Source organism: Eumetopias jubatus, unplaced genomic scaffold, assembly GCF_037043125.1.
Source record: "Eumetopias jubatus isolate StellerSeaLion01/CBP00866 unplaced genomic scaffold, mEumJub1_p1.0 scaffold_1, whole genome shotgun sequence".
Taxonomy (NCBI): domain Eukaryota; kingdom Metazoa; phylum Chordata; class Mammalia; order Carnivora; family Otariidae; genus Eumetopias; species Eumetopias jubatus.
This window is the reverse complement of record NW_028274807.1, coordinates 182,766,284-182,791,133: the sequence shown is the minus strand read 5'-3', so window position 1 is coordinate 182,791,133 and position 24,850 is coordinate 182,766,284. Positions and strand designations below refer to the sequence as shown.

At 36.7% G+C, this 24,850-nt stretch overlaps 1 protein-coding gene and 1 non-coding gene across 3 annotated transcripts in view; both read left to right on the top strand.

Moving 5' to 3' along the window:
• TAFA1 (TAFA chemokine like family member 1) overlaps positions 1-24,850 on the top strand; it is a 505,133-nt gene that overhangs the window by 139,371 nt on the left and 340,912 nt on the right. The gene's annotated exons all lie outside the window — the stretch shown is intronic.
• Positions 11,221-11,323, top strand: LOC114214692 (U6 spliceosomal RNA). The gene has a single exon (XR_003610472.1). It is a non-coding gene; the product is annotated as a U6 spliceosomal RNA (small nuclear RNA).

Genomic DNA, 24,850 nt, shown 5'->3' with positions numbered 1-24,850 from the left:
TTATAACTTAAGTTGTTACTCGGAATGTTGACACTTCATCATGGAGGTGTCATCAGGCAAGTTTTGAATAGATCCCTTTGTCCTGCCTTGGGTAATTGTGCTGGGTATATCATGTAGAATATTTCCAATTCTTGTGAACTCAACAAATTCTCCTTTTTGCAGCACTTCTTTTTTATTACATTCTCTTTCCCCTTTCCATTCATTTTTGCTCTTAGTTTTTCACCCCACGATCTCATCTACCACATTCATTGTTTTTGCAGTGTGTGTATGTGTGTGTGTGTGTGTGTGTGTGTGTGTGTGTGTGGTGCAAGAAGTGTCTACATGGGGAAATTTCTAGTGCTTATGGTCAGCTCTCAATTGTTCCCATAGACTGAACCACTTTGTGGATTGTCTATATTTCTCCTCTGATTCTACTTTTTCCAGCCATCTGAAATACAACAGATTGACTCCTCTCCCCCACTCCAATGCACAATTAATGATTGTGAAGGCCTTTGTAGATTCTCTGAGGTATATCCTTTTGGGAATGTATTTTGTTCTCCAAACTCCATAAAATATCTTTAAAGTCAATTATTTAAATGCTGCTCTACATATGCCCCTATTTTGAAGTACATGGATCCGTTTCCTTTCATACTATGAATAAGCAAAGAGCAGTTGTTTATATATGAACTCTTCGTACACTTGTTCATAATGGATAGTGAAAAGGATTAAATTCAGGCCGCAGTGCAGCAGCGTAAAAGAGAATTTGAATATAGATGAGATCCCAGAAGTCTTTGCTATTTTGTACATGGAGAACTATCAGCTGTTGGAATTTTAGAAGTTCATCTTCTACCTGATGAGTGACTCTCTGAATCAACCAACACTGCTAACAGTGGAAAATATTGGTAAATTTGCAGCAACCTCTCTGGCATAAGGTGGGAATCCTCAACACCCTTTCTGCTATTAGCAAAACTGCCTAATCAGCAGCAGTGAGATTCCCACACGCAGATTCTGTCCCCTACAAGTCTGTCTAAAGTCTTATATTTAGAAAAATACTTTTTTAAGCTAACACCTTGGTCTTATACTGTCTCGGGAAAAACAATTGTACAAGTTGGCCAACTAGCTTTTGAATATAAAGAGCATGATATAGCTAAAACAGTAATCTTAGTTTTCTTTACTCAGGAGCATCTGCTCCATGCCAGGTACGTGGCTTTTTTTCTGTGGATGCAAAAGGTAAAGAAGATGTGTCCTCTACTCTCAAATTACCTACAGTCTGTTATGCAAAACAGATTCCTGACTGGCATCCTATAGTACATTTCAGTATTTAAAAAAGTTATATTTATTCAGTGAATATTCAGTAAGTGTTTTCTATGTGCTGGGCACTATTCTAGGCTATGGGAATAGACTGCTGAACTAAATAGACAAGATCCCACCCTCCTGTCTCCCAGGAAAGAGAGCATGCACCAGTAGTCACACTTTGGAGGCAAGTGGCTTTGTTTTGCTCACTGCCATATCCCCAGTACCTAGTACAGTACCTGATGCATAGTATGTACTCAGTAAATATTTGGGAACCTGAATAAAAATAATCATGAGTAAAATGAAGATACAAGGGCCACTTAGCGTAGCAAAGTGATCACAAAGGACTAAGGAGGCACTGGTTTGTTCTGTCTGCAGCAGCAAGAGAAGTCCAGCCTGACCTCAAATTGTTTGTAGGAGGTGGGAAGGTAGAGAGATGGAAAGCAGCAATGCCAGATGGAGGAGGGGAAGGTTCAAGTAAAGGGAGGTGAGAGAGACCATAACGCATTCCAGACCCTGAAATTCAGTGTGACCCAAGCTCAGAAACTAAACAAGTGGTTGTAACTTGACTGTGAAGGTCTTTCTTGCCAGGGACAACGTTTGGAGATCCTACAAATTTGTAGGAATCTGTAGTGATGCCTACAGATTTTTAAGCAGAGTGGATCTTGAACCCATCTGCATTTCCAAGTTCCTCCTTTCCAAGCCACCTCTCCCACCATCGTTGGGAGTATTTTTTTTCCCCTTCCTCTTAGTACATTTTGTCCCTCAACTGTCAGCCAAACACACGGCTTATCATTCCTTTGAGGTTTTGTCAGACCAGTCCTTTATAATGAACAGAGTTAGATCCTGTGTGTCCTTATTTAGATAGTAACTAAACAACTTGGCATCTTGAGACTGCTACCAAGGAAGAGCCACCTTTCTGGAGCAGCAGAAGAGATGCATTGCATAGTGGGTGAGAGACTAGCAGCACAATCCGTAACATAAAGAAAGCCAGCAGAATCTAACTTCCCACATTAAAAATTAACAATGTGCAGTATACAGCAAAGCCTGCCACACTCCTCCCTTGTGAAGCTTGTAACAGGAGAAAGCACCCTCCCCGGAGGATGAGAAGGGGACATTTTTATACAGAGGTGCCAATTTAATCATCAGAGGAAAGTTCTGTGTATCAAAGGGAGGGCAGAACTCTCAGGAAGAGGCTGGAAATTTAATTGCCCATTTGTGAGTTCTGAAATCCCGTTATAGGCTTCTATAAAGGCCAGGGGAAGTACATCCGCCACGAAGCCTTATGCAGAGTAGACATGCAATAAATATCTTCTGAATGATAAATAAGATCAAGGATGTAAACTAGCCACTTTTGGCAGATGCCTCAGCAGGAAGAATATTCTTAATATCCTTTGCAGAGTCTTTACAGTTTATAAAGGCTTTCACTAATGCTACCAGTTTTGTCTTCAGCACTGTCCAGCACAAGACAGCAAATTTCACCATGATTCACTCAGGGTCCTAGGAATGTTTAAGGGAACCATTCAAGGTCACACGCTGGTTAGTGTTGTGGTTGGGACTTGAACTCGGGTCTACTGAATCAAAATGTAGGATGTTCCTTCTGTGCTCTAAGTGTATAAGTCCCATACAGTAATGCTCTCCTTCTCAAGGTGTGGTCTTAGATGACTGCTTCAAAATCAGCTACTGGGAGTTAAAATGCAAACTCGAGGGCCTCACCCAATCAACCTCTCTTGAAGGAGGATCCCAGGAATCTGTGTTTTTTCACAACAGTGCTTCAGAATTCTTAGCACACAAGATTTTGAGAACCACTGCACCAAAGAACACCTAATACAGGCTGAGATACTTAATGAAAGTTCCAGAAGTCTAAATGACTACCTGGATAAAGCTTAAAAACAAAGGAGAATCCATGTAAATATTTCTTAAAAAACTGCAAAATCAAAGCTGGAGGTAGGGCTAAAGGTCACTTGCAATGTCACTGGTCAGTAGACAGACTCCTCTATTTGTTACCCAAGTTTTGACTGAAAATTCTTGAATTTTAGAGAAAATTGATGGCTATTATAAATTTAGAAATTATGGTCTATTTATTGGTTGTAATAAACTTCTTTTCATTTTTTCCCCAGTTTTATTTCTTTTCAAATACAAAATAAAATAGGTTTGATTTGTTTAGTTCAATAGGAATCACTACACCTTGTTTTAGGTTCTATTCCTCTCAGCCTGGTTGCATTTACTGTAACTCTAGTTCTTTAATCTCAAAATACTATGAATAAGTGTGTGCCTATGAATAGACTTAGCATTGTTAGAGCAAATCATTGACTGAAGTTCCAGAATGTTCAAACTGATAATGTCGTCAACCACATATTCATTCTCAGTGTATATTTTTTTTAAATATTTATTTGTTCGAGAGAGAGAGGGAGAATGCATGTGGGTGCTAGTGGGGGAAAGGGCAGAGGAAGAGAGAGAATCCTTAAGCAGACTCAGTGCTAAGTGTGGAACCCAGTGAGGGGCTCAATTCCAGGCCACTGAGATCATGACCTGAGCCAAAATCAAGAGTTGGAAGCTCAACTCAATAAGCCACCCAGCACCTCTCTGTTGTATATTGATATATTTGCCAAATTTCGAAGCAAGTAGTTAAAAACTATACAACTTTACATTTCTGGAAAGACTCATAATTTATTTTTTATTTTATTAAAAATGTTTCAAACATTTTATTTTTATTTTTTTTATTTAAGTTTTTATTTTAATTCCAGTGTAGTTAACATACAGTGTTATGTTAGTTTTGAGCGTACAATATAGTGATTCAACACTTCCGTACAACACCTGGTGCTTATCACAACAAGTGCACTCCTTAATCCCCTTCATCTATTTAACCCATCCTGCACCCACCTCCCCTTTGGTAACCATCAATTTGTTCTCTATAGTTAAGAGTTTGTTTCTCAGTTTCTCTCTCTTTTTATTTATTGATTATTTGTTTTCTTTCTTAAATTCCACAACATGTGAATGAAATCATATGGTATTTGTCTATCTCTGACTGAGTTACATTGCTTAGCATTATACTCTCTAGTTCCTTCTGTGTCTTGCAAATGGCAGGATTTCATTCTTTCTTTATGGCTGAATAATATTCTAGTTTGTGTGTGTGTGTGTGTGTGTCTGTGTGTATATATATATATATATATATTTATATACATACATACATACTACATCTTCTTTCTCATTCCTCTATCAATGGACACTTGGGCTGCTTCCTTAGCTTGGCTATTGTAAATAATGCAACTACAAACAGGGGTGTATGCATCCCTTTGAGTGTTTGTGTATTCTTTGGGTAAATAACCAGTAGTACAATTGGTGGATTGTAGGATTGTTCTATTTTTAACTTTTTGAGAAACCTCAATACTATTTTCTATAGTGGCTGCACCAGTTTGCGTTCCCACCAACAGTGTCAGAGAGCTCCTTTTTCTCCACATCCTCACCCACGGTTGTTGTTTCTCGTGTTTTTGATTTTAGCCATTCTGACAGGTGTGAGGTGGTATCTCATTATAATTTTGACTTGCATTTCCCTGATGATAGGTGATGTTGAGCATCTTTTCATGTGTTGGCCACTTGGATGTATTCTTTGGAGAAATGTCAGTTCATGTCTTCTGTCCATTTTTTAATTGGATTATTTGTTTTTTTTGGCTAGCGAGATATGTAAATTCTTTATATTTTTTGGATACTAATCCTTTATTGGATATGTCCTTTGCAAATATTTCCTCCCATTCAGTAGGTTGCTTTTTAGTTTTGTCGATTGTTTCCTTCACTGTGCAGAAGCTTTTTATTTTGATGTAGTCCCAAATATTTATTTTTGGTTTATTTCCCTTGCCTTAGGAGACCTACCTAGAAACAAGTTGCTATGGCCAATGTCAGAGTAATTACTGCCTGTGTTCTCTTCTAGGATTTTTATGGTTTCAGGTCTCACATTTAGGTCTTCAATCCATCTTGAGTTTATTTTTGTGTGTGGTGAAAGTGGTCCACTTTCATTCTTTTGCATGTAGCTGTCCAGTTTTCTCAATACCATTTGTGAAGAGACTGTCTTTATCCCATTGCATGTTCTTTCTTCCTTTGTTGAAGGTTAATTGACCATATAATTGTGGGTTGATTTCTGGGTTTTCTATTCTGTTCCATTTATCTGTGTGTCTATTATTGTACGGTTTTTATTACTACAGCTTTGTAGTATAATTTGAAGTCTGGAATTGTGATGCTTCCATTTGCTTTCTTTTTCAAATTGCTTTGGCTATTTGGAGTCTTTTGTGGTTCCATACAAATTTTAGGATTGTTTGTTCTAGATCTGTGAAAAATGCTGTTGGTATTTTGATAGGGGTTGCATTGAATCTGTCAATTGTTTTGTGTAGTATAGACATTTTAACAATATTTGTTCTTTGAATCCATGAGCATGAAATGTCTTTCCATTTCTTTGTGTCATCTTCAATTTCTTTCATTAGTGTTTTATAGTCTTCTACTTCTTTGGTCAGGTTTATTTCTAAGGATCTTATTATTTTGGGTGCAATTGTAATGTAAATTATTTTCCTGATTTCTCTTTGTGCTGTTTCATTGTTAGTGTATAGAAATGCAACAGACTTCTGCACATTGATTTTTGTATCCTATAAATTTACTGAATTTATTTATCAGTTTTAGTAGTTTTTCTTGATGGAGTATTTCAAGTTTTCCATATATAGTATCATGTCGTCTGCAAATGGTGTAAGTCTTACTTTTTCCTTAACAATTTGGATGTCTTTTATTTGTTTTTGTTTTCTGATTGCTGTGGCTAGGACTTCCAGTACTATGTTGAATAAAACTGGTGAGAATAATTATCCTTGTCTTGTTCCTGAGCTTAATGGCCAAACTTTCAGTTTTTCCCCATTGGGTATGATGTTTGCTGTGTGTTTTTCCTGTATGGCCTTTATTATGTTGAGGTATGTTCCCTCTAAACCTACTTTGTTGAGGGATTTTATCATGAATGGATGTTTTACTTTGTCACAGGTTTTTTTCTGCATCTATTGAAATGATCATATGGTCTTTATCCTTTTACTGATATGATGTATCACATTGATTGATCTGTGAATATTAAACCACCCTTGTATTCCAGGAACAAATCCTACTTGATTGTGGTGAATGATTTTTTTAATGTATTGTTGGAGTTGGGTTGTGAGTATTTTGTTGAGGATTTTTACATCTATATTCATCAGAGGTATTGTCTGTAGTCCTCTTTGTTTGTGGTGCCTTTTATCTGGTTTTGGTATCGGGATAATGCTGGCCTCATAGAATGAATTTGGAAGTTTTCCTTCCTTTTCTATTTTCTGGAGTAGTTTGAGAAGAATAGGTACTAAGTCTTTTTTAAATGTTTGGTAGAATTTGCCCGTGAAGCTGCCTGGTCCTGGACTTTTGTTTGTTGGGAGTTTTTTAATTACTGATTGACTTTCTTTGCTAGCTATTAGTCCATTCAAATTATTCTGATTGGTTATAAATGCTATCTGGCTAATCTCTATTCCAGTATAGGAATGAATTTCAGAAGCCACTGGTTTTTCTTCAATTCTGGGTGGCAGATTATAATTATGGTCAATAAATTCTGGTGTCAAGGGTTTAGCTAAAAATTATTTATGATATTTGATGTTATTTGGCTGCCATGAGGCTGGAAGTCTTTTTACAAAAACTTAGTTCAAGGAATCTAAATCTGCTTCGTACATAAGCAGTTCAAATAAACATTTTCCTTAATATCAGAGAAGGTATTTATTGGGATTAATAAATGGACAATTGTGTTCTAATTTCTCAGTCACAGCCAAGAATCCCTGTCAGTCCAGATCCCCTTTTGGGGATATTGGATATAATCTCTACCTTTTCTCAATTCCCAGAGTATATAATCTTTCATTTATAACATATCACTTGCAGTAGTATTGTTACTGGAATGTCTACCTTTTCCTCTATAAACAGATTTGTATTTCTTTAAGGGAAGGGTCATATTTTTAAACATTTTACATCTTATACAGGGTCTTAAGTAAAATAGATAATATAGCAGTGGGCCTCAATCATGTTCGCAAATGATTCATGTCTCCAAGTATTTGTGTTCAAACAACCCTTGGCCCACTTGGAGTAGAACTGAGGCTTCTGAATAAAACCCAATACAAAGCTACTAGCTTTGTAATTGAATCACCTTGGAAGACAGTCTTTTAGACCCAGTCAATAGCTGACTGCAACATACCAGAATCCAAGCTGGAATCACCCAACCAAAACAGTTCCAATTTTCTTTACCACAGAAATCACATGGCAATTGTTGCTTAATCACATAGCCCTGAACATCTGTTTAATAGGTAGGATTTTTATGACTAATACATGATAATCACTGCTTTAAGCCACTAACTTTTGGGTAATTTGTTACTCAACAATAGAAAATAAATACAAAATTTTATGACCAAAGACAAGAACATGACATGAAAGATTCAAATTATTGGATGAAGGTCAAATGTCATAATGATCATAATGTATATCTCATTCTATTGGTTATGTGAAGATTTTTAAGAAAGAAATTAGTTTTTAACCAGACTTTAGAAGAATAGATTGTGGTGGTGAGGTAGAGAAAAATAACTCATACTTGTGGTAAATTCTCAAAAGATTGAAGTCTGGCTACCTTCAGTGGTTGGTCAGAAGGTTTGATATCCTGGTAATGAGAAAGAATGTTAGTTGCAGAAATGGCAAATTTTGAAGTTTAAGAAAGACCTGTCAGGGAGCCCTTCCAAAATGGTGGAATAAGGACCTCTAAAAATCCACTTCTCCATAAAACCAATGACAATTGAAAAAATTCTCTAAATCAACTTCTATAGAAATTTGGAAATAAATGAAAGGCTTTTAACAATTCCAGTAGCACTTACTCAAAGAAAGCAGCTGAATATCAGTAAGAAAGCAAGCTTTGTGACATCTTAAATTGCTTTGTTCCCATTTCTCTGTCCCAGATACATAGTAGCTATGGAAACCAATAACCTCCCAACCATGGTATTTGTGAAACCCAAAAGTCTGTCAGGCACTGGATGGGGCAAAACAGTTTGGGTTCTCTTAATAACCCCATTCCCAGAGTATTTTCATTATTTTTCTTATCCAGTAGCTCCTTCAAAAAACCAATTCTCAGGGCTTTCTTTTACATAGTCTAATGCAGATTTGTCTGTGAAAACAGCCTTATCCCCAGAGTATTTGTCAAAACAATCAGCTGCAGTCATTTAATCCTGAGGCAGGGATACAAGTGGCTGACCAAAAAACTTAAAAGGAAGAACTGAGGAATGAGAGGTCCATTTTAAATGCCCCAGCATATTTAAAATGCTCCAACAAAGCCCCAGATGATAACACACATGCTCAGGGCTGTACTAATGTCAGAAATAAACTGAGAAGGCTCTAAACTCTGTTTAATCTCTGGCTCATAATGAGACTCAGCACAGAGCAAGAGGGGAAAGCTAATTCAGAGTTATAAAATGCCAAAACAGTGAAGGCATGTCCCAAGACACACACAGATGCAAAGACTGGGGGACTTACTGCTTCAGGTTATTTAAGGAAACCTACCTCCAGTCACTAGCTGACAACTAAGTTAATCAAGCAGAGGTGTGAATGGCTACATCCACACACACAAAATTCAGACTTTACATAAGTAGTCCAGGAAATTCATTAACCCATCACTAATAACAATAGCAAATGTTAGGAAGGTGTGGTAGACAGAATAATGCCCCCTTCCCAAAGATGCAGATGTTCTCATCATCAGGAGTTGTGAAATCTGTTGTTACCTGGCAAGGAGTTAAATTAGCCAATAGCTGGCTTTGAAGAGATTATCTTGGATTATCCAGGTGGTCCCAATTCAAACGTTCTTTGAATGTGCTAGAGGAAGGAAGAAGAGTTAGTGTCAGAGGGATAAAATGTGGAAAAGATTCAAAGAGCTACTAAAGACTTTGAAGAGGTGATAGGGCTATGAGTAAAAGAATGCAGGCAGTGTCTAAAAGGTGGAAAAAAAGAAAATAAAAGAAAGAAAACATTTTCTATCGCAGAGCCTCCAGAAAGAATGTAGTCCTGCCAACACCTTGGCTTTAGCCTAGGGAGACCCATTTGGACCCATTTTCCTGCAAAGCTGGAAAATAATAAAACTGCATAGTTTTTAAACCAATAAATTTGTGGTAATTTGTTTCAGTAGTGATAGGAAAGTAATATGGGGTCAGAAAGGACATGATTTGCAAAGTTGCCAGATTATATATTTAAAATGACAAGTTATAAAAAAGAGGAAAGTATAACCCATACCCTGGAAGAGAGCCAGTCAATATAAACCATCTCAGAGGAAGCACAAATGTTGGACTTAGTAGACAAAGACTGTAAATAAGCTTTTAAAAGCACTTAATGAACTGAATTAAAAGTGTTTAACAAAAATTATGTCTAAAGAATTAGTGAGAAGTGTGAGAAAAATGCTTTGCTGAATTGTCAATAAAACACATTGTAAAAGAAGGAAACAAATAGAAAATCTCCAGTTGAAAAGTACAAAAAGGGAAGTTAAAATTCAGTAGAGGGGGGTGCCTGTGTGGTTCAGTCGGTTAAGTGTCTTACCCTTGATTTTGACTCAGGTCATGAACTCAGAGTTGTTAGAGCCCCTTATTGGCTCTGCGTCAGGTGTGGCGTTTGCTTAAGATTCTCTCTCTCCTTCTTCCCCACCACCCTCCCTCTCTAAAAAAAAAAAAAAAGAAATTCACTAGAGGGGATCAACTGGCAGAAGAGAGAACAAACAAAACTTGAATATAGGTCAGTTTAAGTAATCCAGTCCGAACAGTTTAAAAAAGAATGAAGAAAAATTAACAGAGCCTCAATCTGTGGGAACCCCAGCACATGCACAAATATACAGATAAATGAGTCAAGTAAAAGGAGGAAAAGAAAAAAATTTGAAAAACTAATGACTTAAATATTTTTTAATTTGATTAAAAAAAACATCAATTAGTACATTAAAGCACTTCAAAGAATTCCAAGGAGGATAAACTCAAAGAGACACACACCTACACATGTGGTCAAATTATCAAAAGAAAGAATAAATCTTGAAAGCAGCAAAGAAAAACAACCCATCATCTACAAGCCTCCTTAAACTGATTAATATTCCTTCTCAGAAATCATGAAAAGCCTAGGTATGCCTGGGTAGCTCAACCAGTTAAACATCTGACATTTGATCTTGGCGCAGGTCATAATCTCAGGGATGTGAGATTGAGCCCCTCATTGGGCTCCACACTCAGCTGGGAATCTGCTTGAGATTCTCTCATTCCCTCTACCCCTCCTCTACCCCCAGCCCCTATAAAATAAATTAAAGAGAAAAGAAGTCATGAAGCCTAGAAAGTAGTAGGATGATGTACTCAAGGGAAGAAATAGATTATTCAATAATAATAGAGACTTCAGTCTTCAATACCACCCTATTAATAATGGATAGAACAATAAGGAAATGGAAAATTAAAATATGCTATAAACTGACTAGATTTAATAAGTATCTATACAACATTCCAACCAACAATAGAATGTACATTCTTTTCCCAAGTACATGTGGTACATTCTCCAGGATAAACCATATACAGGTCCATAAAACAAGCCTTGATAAATTTAAAAGGATCAAAAATCATGTTTATTTTCCAAACCATAAGGTGATAAAATTAGAAATCAGTAACAGAAGGAAATTTGGGAAATCCACAAATATGTGAAAATTAACATAGTCATAAGTAGTCAGAGGTCAAGTAAAAAAAAACACTGATAAGTTAGTAAATTGCTATAAATAAAAATGAAAATATAAAATACTAAAACATAGAATGCCACAAAAGCAGTTGCTTAGAGGGAAATTTATAGCAATAGGTATTTATTTAATTTAAAAAGAAGAAAGATTTACAATCAACAGCCTAATCTTCCACTTAAGAAACTAGAAAAATAGTGCTTCCTTTGGCAGCACATATACTAAATTAGAATGATACAGAGATTAGGCTGACCTCTGCAAAAGGATGCCATGCAAATTTGTGAAGCGTCCCATATTAAAAAAAAAAATACAAAAGAGCAAGTTAAACCTAAATTAAGTAGAAGAAAGAAAGAAAAAAAGAAAGAAAGAAAGATTGATTATAATAGAAATAAATGAAGTGGATAATAGAAAAACATGGGGGAAAATCAACAAAACTTTATTTTTTGAAAAATCAACAAAATTGACAAAACTTTACCTTGAGTAACCAAGAGAAGGGGAGAAGATTCACATCTCAAATTACTACAATCAGGAATCAAAGAGGGAGGGGAGATCACTAATGATACTACATAAATGAAAAGAATAATGAGAAAATAATATGAATAATTATGTGTAAACCAATTAGATAACTTACATAAAGTGAAAAAACCCCTAAGACACAAACTTCTAAAACTGAAGAAATATGAAATGTGAATATACTTATGACAAGTAAACATTTTAAATTGGTAATCAATTTCCCAAAAGAAAAGCTCAGGACTAGATGGTCTCACTGGTGATCTACTAAATCTTAAAAAAAAAATACTAATAATAGTACCAGTGGTTCACAAAACCTTCTAAAAAATAAAAGAGAAGACAATGCTTCCCAGATCATTATAGGAGTCCGTAGCATTCTGATGCCAAAACCACACAAATCTCAATATCTTTTATGAATATAGACATATCTTCATACAAAATACTAGTAAGCAGAATCCAGAAATATATGGAAAGAATTATACTCCATCCAAAGTAGAATGTTTCCCTAAGATGTAAGGTTGATTTAACATATGAAATATACTATATTAATAGACTAAAGGACAGTGTCACATGATCATCTCAGTAGATGCAGAGAAAACATTTGACAAAAGTCAATACCCTTTCTAAAACCAATCAGCAAACTAGGAACATAAAGCAACTTTCTAAACCTAATAAAGTCTGTCTGCAAAAATCCCACAGCTAATAGCACACTTAATGGTCAAAGACTGAATGCCTTCTTCTCTAAGATCAGTATTTAGAGAAGGCTGTCTATATTCTCATCACTTCTATTCAACAATTGTTTTGGAGGTTCTAGCCAGGGAAATTACACAAGGAAAGGAAGTACATGTATCCAGATAGGGCAGGAAGAAGTAAAACTATCTCTGTTTGCTGACGCCATGATCTTGATATAGAAAATCCTATGGAATACACTAAAAATCTATTAGAACTAATAAAATATTGTTAGAACTAATAAGTGTGTTTGGCAAAATTCCAGAATACAAGATCAACATAAAAAGTCTAAAAAAAAGTCTATTGTATTTTTTTTAATTTTTTATTGTTATGTTAATCATCATATGTTACATCATTAGTTTTTGATGTAGTGTTCCATGATCCATTGTTTGTGCATTACACCCAGTGCTCCATGCAGAATGTGCCCTCTTTAATACCCATCACCAGGCTAACCCAACCCCCCACCCTCCTCTCCTCTAGAACCCTCAGTTTGTTTTTCAGAGTCCATCATCTCTCATGGTTCATCTCCCCCTCTGACTTACTCCCCTTCATTCTTCCCGTGCTATCTTCTTTTTCTTTTTTCTTAACATATGTTGCATTGTTTGTTTCAGAAGTACAGATCTGTGATTCATCAGTCTTACACAATTCACAGCGCTCACCATAGCACATACCCTACCCAATGTCTGTCACCCAGCCACCCCCTCCCTCCCACCCCCCACCACTCCAGCAACACTCCGTTTGTTTCCTGAGATTAAGAATTCCTCATATCAGTGAGGTCATATGATACATGTCTTTCTCTGATTGACTTATTTCACTCAGCATAACACCCTCCAGTTCCGTCCATGTCATTGCAAATGGCAAGATCTCATTCCTTTTGATGGCTGCATAATATTCCATTGTGTATATATACCACTTCTTCTTTATCCATTCATCTGTCGATGGACATCTTGGCTCTTTCCACAGTTTGGCTATTGTGGACATTGCTGCTATAAACATTGGGGTGCACGTACCCCTTCGGATCCCTACATTTGTATATTTGGGGTAAATACCCAGTAGTGCAATTGCTGGATCGTAGGGTAGCTCTATTTTCAACTTTTTGAGGAACCTCCATACTGTTTTCCAGAGTGGCTGCACCAGCCTGCATTCCCACCAACAGTGTAGGAGGGTTCCCGTTTCTTCGCATCCCTGCCAACATCTGTCGTTTCCTGACTTGTTAATTTTAGCCATTCTGACTGGTGTGAGGTGATATCTCATTGAGGTTTTGATTTGGATTTCCCTGATGCCAAGCGATGTTGAGCACTTTTTCATGTGTCTGTTGGCCATTTGGATGTCTTCTTTGGAAAAATGTCTATTCATGTCTTCTGCCCATTTCTTGATTGGATCATTTGTTCTTTGGGTGTTGAGTTTAAGAAGTTCTTTATAGATTTTGGTACATCATTAGTTTTTGATATAGTGTTCCATGATTCATTGTTTGTGCATAACACCCAGTGCTCCATGCAGAACGTGCCCTCTTTAATACCCATCACCAGGCTAACCCATCCCCCCACCCCCCTCCCCTCTAGAACCCTTAGTTTGTTTTTCAGAATCCATCATCTCTCATGGTTCATCTCCCCCTCCGATTCCCCCCCTTCATTCTTCCCTTCCTGCTATCTTCTTCCTTTTTTTTTAACATATATTGTATTATTTGCTTCAGAGGTACAGATCTGTGATTCAACAGTCTTGCAGAATTCACAGCGCTCACCATAGCACACACCCTCTCCAATGTCTATCACCCAGCCACCCCACCCCTCCCGCCCCCCACCACTCCAGCAATCCTCAGTTTGTTTCCTGAGATTAAGAATTCCTCATATCAATGAGGTCGTATGGTACTGTATGGTGATTAACATAACAATAAAAAATTTAAAAAGAGAGACTCTTTTTGTTCTCATGTTTGTTCATTTGTTTCTTAAATGCCACATATGAGTGAAATCATATGGTATTTGTCTTCCCTGACTTACTTCACTTAGCATTATACTCTCTAGGTCCATCCACATTGTTACAAATGGCAAGATTTCATTCATTTTTATGGCTAATATTACATTATGTGGGTGTGGGTGTGTGTGTGTATGTACCACATCTTTATCCTTTCATCTATTGATAGACACTTGAGTTGCTTCCATATCTTGGCTATTATAAATAATGCTACAACATAAAGGTGTATGGATTTTATTGAATTCGTGTTTTTGTTTTCTCTGGGTAAATATCCACTAGTGGAATTACTGGTTCATATGGTAAATCTATTTTTAATTTTTTTCGTAACCTCCACACTCTTTTCCACAGTGGCTGCACCAGGTTGCATTCCCACCATCAGTGTAAGAGGGTTCCTTTTTCTTCACATCCTTGCCAACACCTGTTGTTTCTCATGTTTCTTATTTTAGCCATTGTAGTGTAATGTGATATTGTAGTTTTAATTTGCATTTCCCTGATGATAAGTGATGATGAGCATCTTTTCAGTGTCTTTTGGCCATGTGTATGTCTTTGGAAAAATGTTATTCATTTTTAACCAGATTAGTTATTTTTTGGTGTTTTCTTTAAGTTTTTCATATATTTTGGCTATCAACCCTTTATAGGATGTATCATTTACTAATACCTTCTCCCATTCAATAGGTTGCCTTTTTGGGTTTTTTGGTGGTTTTCTTCACCATGCAAAATCTTTTTATTTCAGTGTAGTCCTAATAATTCAATTTTGCTTTTGTTTCCCTTGCCAAAGGAGACATATCTAAAAAAATGTTTCTATGGCTGATGTCAAAGAGATCACTGCCTATGTTTTCTTCTAGGAATTATATGATTTCAGGTCTCACATTTAATCCATTTTGAGTTTATTTTTGTGTATGGTATAAGAAAATGGTCCAGTGTCACTTTTTTGGATGTAACAACCCAGTTTTCCCAACACCATTTGTTGAAGAGGTTGTCTTTTTCCTATTCTATATCTTTACTTCTTAATTGACAATAAGAGTGTACATGAATTTCTAGACTCTATTCTGTTCCATTGATGTACGTGTCCATTTTTGTATCAGTACCATACTGTTTTGATTATTACAATTTTGTAGTATGTTTTGAAATCTGGGATTGTGATGCCTCCAGCTTTGTTCTTCTTAAGATTACTTTGACTGTGATCTTTTGTGGTTCCATAGAAATTTTAGGATTTTGTTCTAGTTCTGTGAAAAATGTTGTTGGTGTTTGGAAAGAAATATTGCATTATATTTGTAGCTTGTTTTTGGTAGCATGGACATTTTAACAATATCAGTTCTTCCAATCCCTGAGCATGGAGTATTTTTCCATTTGTTTGCATCATCTTCAATTTCTTTCAACGTTTTATAGATTTGAGAATACAGATCTTTCTCCTCCTTGGTTAAGTTTATTCCTGGTATCTTATTATTTTTGGTGCAATTGTCAATGGGATTGTTTCTTAATTTTTCTTTTGCTACTTAATTATTGCTGTATAGAAATGCAAAGGATTTCTGTATATCCACTTTGTGTCCTATGATTTTACTGAATTCATTTATCAGTTCTAATAGATTTTTTGGTAGTCTTCAAGGTTTTTATTATATATATATAACTTTGAAAGTAAACTCTACTCCCAGCTTGGGGCTTAAACTCACAACCCCAAGATCAAGAGTTGCATGCTCTACTGATTGAGCCAGCCAGGTGCCCCAAGGGTTTTTTTTTTTTTATGGTATTATGTCATCTGTAAATAGTGGAAGTTTTACTTCTTCTTTACCAACTTTTATGCCTTTTATTTCTTGTGTGATTGCTATGGCTAGGACTTCCAGTAGTATGTCGAATAAAAGTAGTGAGAGTGGACATCCTTGTCTTGTACCTGATCTTAGAGGAAAAGCTCTGTTTTTTGCCACTGAGTATTACATTAGCTGTGGGTTTTTCATCTGTGGCCTATATTATGTTGAGGTATGCTCTCTCTAACACTATTTTGTTGAGAGTTTTTATCATGAATGAATGTACTTAGTCAAATTATTTTTTTAATCTCCTGAAATGATAATATATCTTTTTTCCTTTCTCTTGTTAATGTGATGCATCACATTGATAGATTTGTGAATATTGAACCACCCCTCCATTCCTGGAATAAATCCTGTTTGACTGTGGTAAATGATTTTTTTAACATATTGTTGGATTTGTCTTGCTAATATATATATATATTTATTTTATTTATTTGACAAAGAGAGACACAGCTAGAGAGGGAACACAAGCAGGGTTAGTGGGAGAGGGAGAAGCAGGCTTCCTGCTGAGCCAGGAGCCCAATGTGGGGCTCAATCCCAGGACCTTGGGATCAGGACCTCAACCAAAGGCAGATGCTTAATGACTGAGGCACCCAGGTGCCTCTTGTCTTGCTAATATTTTCTTGAGGATTTTTACATCTGTGTTCATCAGAGATATTGAACTGTAGTTCTCTTTTTCACAGTGTCTTTTTCTGGTTTTGGTATCAGGGTAATGCTGGCCTTGTAGAATGAATTTGAACGCTTTCCTTCCTCTTCTATTATTTGGAATAGTTGAATAGGTATTAACTCTTCTTGAAATATTTGGTAGAATTCACCTAGGAAGCCATCTAGTCCTGGAGTTTTATTTATTGAGAGTTATTTTATTACTAATTCAGTGTCATTGCTAGTAATCAGTCTATTCAAATTTTCTATTTCTTCCTGATTTAGTTTGGTAAGGTTACATGTTTCTAGGAATTTATTCATTTCTTCTAGGTTGTCCAATTCATTAGCATATAATTTTTTATAATCTCATAATCCTTTGTAATTTCTGTGGTGTTGGTTGTTACTTCCCCTCCTTCACTTCCGATTTTGAGTTATCTTCTTTTTTATGAGTTTGGTTAAAGGCTTATCAGTTTTGTTGATCTTTCAAAGAACCAGCTCTTGGCTTCATTGATCTGTTATTTTTTTAGTCTCTCTTTCTTTTCTTTCTGCCATAAACTTTATTTCCTTACTTCTGGTTTGGGCTTTGTTTGTTCTTCTTTTTCTAGCTTCTTTGCATATAAGGTTAGGTTTTATTTAAGATTTTTCTTCTTGAGGTAGGCCTGTTTTGCTATAATCTTGCCTTTTAGAACTGCTTTTGCTGCATTCCAAATATTCTGGACTGTTGTATTTTCATTTACATTTGTTTCCATGATTTCTTGATTGATCAATCCATCATTTAGTAGCATGTTATTTGGCTCCTATGTATTTGTGTTCTTTCCAGATTTTTTTCTGGTGATTGAATTTCTAGTTTTATAATGTTGTAGTCAGAAACAATATGTGATATGATTTCATTTTTTTAAATTTATCAAGACTTGTTTTGTATCCTAATATGTTATCTATTCTAGAGAATGTTCTATGTACACTTGAAAAGAATGTGTATTTTGCTGTTTTATGATGGAATGTTCTGAACATATCTGTTAGGTCCATCTGCTCCAATGTGTCATTCAAAAACACTGTTTCCTTGTTCATTTTCTGTCTGGATGATCTATCCATGGATGTAAGTAGGGTGTGTAAAGTCCCCTACTATTATTATATTACTGTCCTCTTCTTCCTTTATGTCTCTTGATAGTTGGTTTATGTATTTGGTGCTCCCATTTTGGGTGCATAAATATCTGCAGTTGTTACATCTTCTTGTTGGTTTATTGTCTTTTTCATTAGATGGTGTCCTTCTTTGTTTCTTGCTTCAGTCTTTGCTTTAAAGTCTGTTTTGTCTGACAAAAGTATTGCTACATCACCTTTCTTTTTCCTTCCATTTGCATCATCAGTATTTTTCCAGCACTTCACCTTCAGTCTGTATGTGTCTTTAGCACTGATGTGAGTCCCTTGGAGGCAACATATAGATGAGTCTTGCTTTTTTATCATTCATCCACCCTATGTGTTTTGATTGGAGCATTTAGTCCATTTACATTAAAAACAATGACTGGTAGGTGTGTACTTATTGCCATTTTGTTATTTGTTTATGGTTGCTTTTATAGTTATTCTGTTCCTTTCTTCTCTTGCTCTCTTCCCTTGTGGTTTGTTTGTTTTCTTTAGTGATGTTTGGATTCCTTTCTCTTTATTTTTTGCATATCTATTACAGGTTTTTGATTTTCGGTTATCATTAGATTCCACGTATAACATCTTATGCATATAGCAGTCTATATTAAGTTGATGGTCACTTAAGTTTGAGCCCTATGTAAAAGTAATACATTTTTACTTCCCCATTCCCCACATTTTATGTGTATACCATATTTTACATCCTTTTATTTTGTGAATTCCTTGACTGATTTTTATAGATAGAATTGATTTTACTTCTTTTGTGCTTTAACCTCTTTACTGGTTTTATAAGTGATTAATTTAATACTTTTATTATATTTGTATGTAGCTGTAATTTGTTTTCCTTTCCTTTTTTTAAAAAGATTTATTTATTATTTTGAGAAAGAGAGACAGAGCCAGCAGAGGGGAGGGGCAGAGGGAGAGAGAAACTCTGTGCTAAGCCTAGAGCCTGATGCGGGACTCCATCTCACAACCCTGAGATCATGAATATGAGATCACTACCTCAGCCAAAACCAAGAGTCAGTAGCTTAACTGACGGCTCCATTGAGGTGCCCCCTTTTTTCCTTTCCTAATGTTCTTAGTCTGGCTTATGGACTTTTCTCATCACATAAAGAATTTTCTTGAACATTTTCTGTAAGCCTGGTTTAATGGTGATGAACTCCTTTAACTTCTGTTTGTCTGAAAATTTTTTGAAAATCTTTTTATCTCTACTTCTGTTCTGAATGATAGGCTTGCTGGGTAGAGTATTCTTGGCTGCAGGTTTGTTTGTTTTCCTCTCAGCACTTTGAATATATTATGCCACTCTCTTCTGGCCTGCAAAGTTGCTGCTAAAAAATCAGCTGAGAGCCTTATGGGGTTTCCCTTGTTTTCTTTTCTCTTGCTGGCTTTAAAATTCTTTATCACTACTTTTTGCCATTTTAATTATTATGTGCCTTGGTGTTGACCTCCTTAGGCTGATTTTGTTGGGAGTTCTCTGGGCCTCCTGGATCTGGATATCTATTTCCTTCCCTAGGTTAGAGAAGCTTTCAGTTATTATTCCTTCAGATTAATATTTTGCCCTCTTTTTTCCCTTTCTTCTGCAATCCCTATAATGATGATGTTATTATGTTTGATGATGTTGCTGAGATCCCTTAACTTGTTCTCACACTTTTACTTTTTTTGTATTTTTGATATTCAGTTAGGTTGCTTTCTATTAATCTGTCATCCAGCTTGCTGATTTCTTTTTGTGCCTCTTACAATTGACTATGGATTCCCCTAGTGTATTTTTAATTTGGGTTATTGAGTTCTTCATTCCTGATTGGTTCTTTTTTATATTTTCTATCACTTTGTTGAAGGTCTGAGATCCTCCACTCTTTTCTCAAGTCCAGTATCTAGTACTATTAATATGAAGTCTTTATGAGGTATATCACTTATCTCCATTTCATTAGCTCTTTTGCCATGGTTTTGTCCTGTTATTTCATTTGGGACATATTCCTCTGTCTCCTCATCTTGTCTAACTAACTCTCCGTGTTTGTTTTTGTGTATTAGGGAAGTAATTTATGTCTGCTGATATGAAAACTAGTGGCCTTATGAAGAAGAGGTCCTGTGGTGCCCTGTAGCACAATGTCCCCTGTTTAGCACTTCAGGGGTGTCTCCTTTGTGGGTTATGTGTGTGTGTATGTTCTTCTGGCTGATCCACATTTGCCTTCAGTCTAGCTGGATGCAGTGGCCTCTTTGCTTTTTCTGGGCTGGGTTTGGTCCCTCTATTGTTAAAGGGCCAGTCTGGGGCCATTATGGACTGATAGTTGGGTGGTGTCAGTAGTCAGACCAGATGCCAGTGCTCAGCCTGTTTCCTGATGTTGCAGTTGCACTGAACTTCATGGTACCCTCCCTGCATTGTCCTCTGAGAGGCTTTTGTTGGTGGGCAGACAGCAGTCAGGCCAGATGCCTACCAGAGCTGCAAATGCACTGATTGGAAGGCATTCTCTCTGTAGTGCCGGTTATAATTTTCAGCTGCTAGGACTGTAAATGTAGTGGTATGTGTGGTTATTTTACCTTCTCTTCATGGCGGGAGTCACTTTGGAGTGGTGGCAGTCCCTGCTAGGGCTACTTGCAGGATGAGACTAGGCAGGAGACAGTTTGGATGGATTCCTACTGAACAGGATGGGATGGATGGGACAGTCCACAGGAGAACACGGGGGCAGGGCCTGTGGTATTGGCAAGTGAGGTGGTGAGTGTTCTCACTGGTTCCTGCAGGTGTCTGGGTATCTAAGCTGGGAAGCTGGGGGAAGAAATGGTGCCCTCCAGCTCTTTTGTTCTTGGAGAAGTCTTATAAAGATCCCTGTTCCTAGAATATATTCTAAGATGAGTAAATAAATCTCCTTTCTGTAAACCCCAGACACTTTTCAAACTATTTCTATGCTATATCTCAGTGGGGTTGTTAGATATGTTTGAGGTGGTGACTCCATTTCCTGCTGCCCTTCAGCTCTCCCAGAGCCAAGCCCACCAATTTTTAAAGTACCTGGAATTAAGCCCCACTGGCTATAAAAACTCATGGAGTTAAGCCTCACTGATTTTCAATGCCAAATGTTATGGGAACTTGTCTTTTCAGTGCAGGCCCCCTGTGTCTGGGGTGCTTGGAGGGTCTGTTCCTCTCCCTTCTCTGTGCTTGTGGTGTCCCTTCCATTCATCATTAGTTTCCCTGGGAGTTTGGTGCCCAATTGCATCTCTGCCCTTTCTACTTTTTTTTTAAATTCTTTATTATTACTATTATTATGTTCAGTTAGCCAGCATATAATACATCATAAGTTTTTGTGGCAGTGTTCGACGATTCATTAGTTGTGTATAACACCCAGTGCTCATCCCAACATGTGCCCTCCTTAATGCCCGTCGCCCAGTTATCCCATCCCCCACCCATCTCCTTTCTGTAACCCTCAGTTTGTTTCCCTCTCTGATTTCTTCCCATTCAGTTTTCCCTCCCTTCCCCTGTGGTCCTCTGCTCTATACCAGTTGTCAGGACATAGAGAGAAAGAAGGCACTGTCAAGAAGCCTGACCTTTGAAATTGTAGCCAGGCCTTTCTACTCTTTTTGATATGACCTCCTTTCTATGATTAGCAGAGGAAAGTCTCTTCTGTTATTCGAGGGTTTATTTTCTGAGTTGGTTGCACTGATGTGGCTATTTTCTACATGTGTCCATTGGACAAGGTGAGCTTAGGATCTACTCTACCATCTTCCCCATCCCTCTGTGTTGCTGTATTATTAATATTTCATTTGATATCATGTCAAAGTTGTGAATCACACAAGCCATTCAAGAGCCTCTTTGCAAAGACTTGAGTGGCAGTTCACACATAGAAATATATGTGTTTACTCAAGTTGGGGATGTAATTAATCTAATAAATATGACAATGTATATTCATTTCTATAGAGCACTTAAGTGGCCTCTTCACTTTCCTGTTTCGATTGATGTTTGAATTTCCCAGTACAATGGAATAAAGATTCCTATTTTGAGTAAATCCTGTAAGTTTAATAGCGGTCTTATGTGTCTGTTGTTTTGTTTTGTTTTGTTTTCAGAGTAGAAATCGGAATCTGTAGTCACAGAATGTGGCCTAACATCTTCTATGTGATGCTTTTTTAAATGGACTTTTAGGATTATTGCTTTTGAGCCAACTCTCCTAAGATTTTCCTTAAAGATGATGCAATATCCTCATGCTGCAAAAGAGCATAGTTGGTCATCTTAACGTATCAAGTTTGAAACAAAGAGAACTGGGGAAACAGTATATTGTGAGGTTCCTTGTTTTATTTTTAGCTAGATTTTAAATATAATAGGGTCTGTGTAATTAGGGAGGGGGCATATTTTGAAGTCCTCAAGCATTTAAAAACTTGTAGGATTCAAGTCTCCTTTTCCCATGAGAATACATTTAAAGAATGGGAGATTTGGGGATGCCTGGGTGGCTTAGTCAGTTAAGCGTCTGCCTTCAGCTCAGGTCATGATCCCAGGGTTCTGGAATCAAGTCCTACATCAGACTCCAATCCCACATTGGGCTCCAGTCCCACATCAGGCTCCCTGCTCAGCAGGGAGCCTGCTTCTCCCTCTGCTGCTCCCCCTATTTGTGCTCTCTTTCTCTCTCTGACAAATACATACATAGAATCTTAAAAAAAAAAAAAGAAGAATGGGAGATGTAAATCTACAAATATTGGTTTTCATGCTGCTTTTTGTCTTCTTAGCATTAACTTTACTTCTGAGTATTCTTTCCCTAAGTTAGCAATATGGTGTGTCATATTGGTTGTTTGCCTTTCTTCATGGTATTTTTAAGCTACTCCCTTCAGTTCCAAAGTCATTAATTTTCAGAAGCTTTTTGTTTTTTTTAAACAGTGCTCGAACGAATAAAGAATGTTTAGATAACAAGTTACAGGATTTTTAATTTTTTAAAAAATCATATCTCCAACTTGTAAGGAAACACATATTTCTGGGTGTGAATCTGTTACCCAACATATTTTCAAAGTGATTTTGAATGCTATAAAAACAGTACGGTGGTAACCCAAATCTCTTTTAGAAATTCCATTCCAAATAAATAGTGATATGGACCAGCAGCTTGTGAAAAATGTATAATCCAAGGCCCTACTCCAGATATACCAAATCAAAATCTGAATTTTAACTGGATTGTACTTCACAAGCACATTACATTTTGAGAACACTGGTTTTTACAGAACTGAAAATAGTGACTGGTACTTCAGTTTGAAAGTCAAATTATTGCTGTTGATGACAATAAAGGGAATAATATAAATACAGTTTATAGGTAATTTTTTTCTCCTTTTTAATCTTGATACATTTTAAATTGGAAGATTTATATTAGCTGTCTTCTGTAATGACAAATGCTATCACCATTGTGATTTCATACACATTAAAATTTACATAATTTATATTTGCACTAAAAGCTACACACACATACACACACACCTACTAATAATCCATTCCAAAAATATCCCACTAAACCCTGACCAGTATGTTTGTACGTTTAGACAGTGCTCCTTCTGGGATTCCCAGGCCACATAAAATAGCAAAGAGTTCATTAGAAAGATGTCACCAGCATAGTGATAATTAAGGCTGTGTCAGCAACTTAGGGGTTTATAACTCTGCTGTAAAGTTGTGCTCTAGGATAAAAGTCAGCACAAAAGCTCAACCTGGGAGTAGATTGTTTGCTGGATGTGGGAATAATGTGGGGGGAAATTGATTTCATTGTTTGTGATTCACTATACTGCTCATCTGATTCTTGGTGGCATTTGAATTAAGATGTTTTATGGACTGGTGATCATGGAGAACTGGTGTTTTCACTGATGTCTTCATAGACTTTACTCAAACTATAACTATTACAGTAACTCAGATGGTGCCACTGTTTATATTACATAAATGGGGACAAATATGCATAGGAAAGCTATTAAAAGGGAAAAGGAGTAATTCTAATTAGGCAGAAATGGTAACATATTTCATCGAAAGAGGATGCAGTGAATTCCTAGGTTGCCTGTATATTTCTGCCAGGGAGACACCAAGGCATGCTCCTTGAACTGCTCTGGGATATTGGTAAATCAACGTTGATGCTCAGAAAAGTTTAGATCTAGCTCTTTTCGAAAACTGATACTCACATTTGACTTCTCTTAGATGTAGCTGCAGAGCTAGTGGCTAAGGGAAGCCTCACTAAGTAAAACAATCCTGGAGCTCTAGGCTCTTCCAGCTCCTTTACTGTCACTTTGCTCTTTGGAAGACAGAAACTTGCCATCCTGAGACTTCTAGCTGTAGTAATAAAGAATATAATAGGAGTGAACTCCTGTAATAGTCAATTTGTGATTAGATACATTGTTATCTTGGGTACAAGTTTAAATGTGGTTTTAGGCACTTATCTAAAATGTAGTTCCCATATAAATGATTATGAACTCCTGATTTTCAACAAGGGATTTAATATTAATGGTGTGTGTAATAGTTACAAGCTGGAACTCCTGAGTAAGACAGAACTGGGTTCAGATACTGTTACTGTTCCCTTTACTATCTGTCTGGGCTTGGGGCAAATAACTTCATACTTTTGAGCTTCTGTTTCTCTTTCTAAAATGTGATGGTGATTATAGCAGCTACTTCAGAGGATTGTTATAAAATTTAAAAAGATAATCCTGCAAAGCACAGCGTTTGGTACATGGTAGCTATTACTGTGTTAAGTAATGCAGTGGCCCAACCAAAAAGGCTTTACAATTTGTCATTTATTTATTGATTCACTTACTCATATTCCACATATTTATTAATTGTTTTCATGTGCCAGACACTCTGATTAGATGCTGGGTACAGTGGTGAACAGGGTAGTTAGAGTTCCTTTCTCATTGAGTTAATAATCTGGTGGAAAGGACGCAATCAGATAAATAACCATGAATTATAATAGGTGTTAGGAAAGAAGCAAGCAAAAGTTTAATACAGAAAGTAAAAATGGGGAGAGGGGTATGATAATTAATTCAGAGTGTTCAGATAGGTTTCCAGCAAACAGTGTCTATAAAGCTAATAACTGGAGGGCAAAGAGTG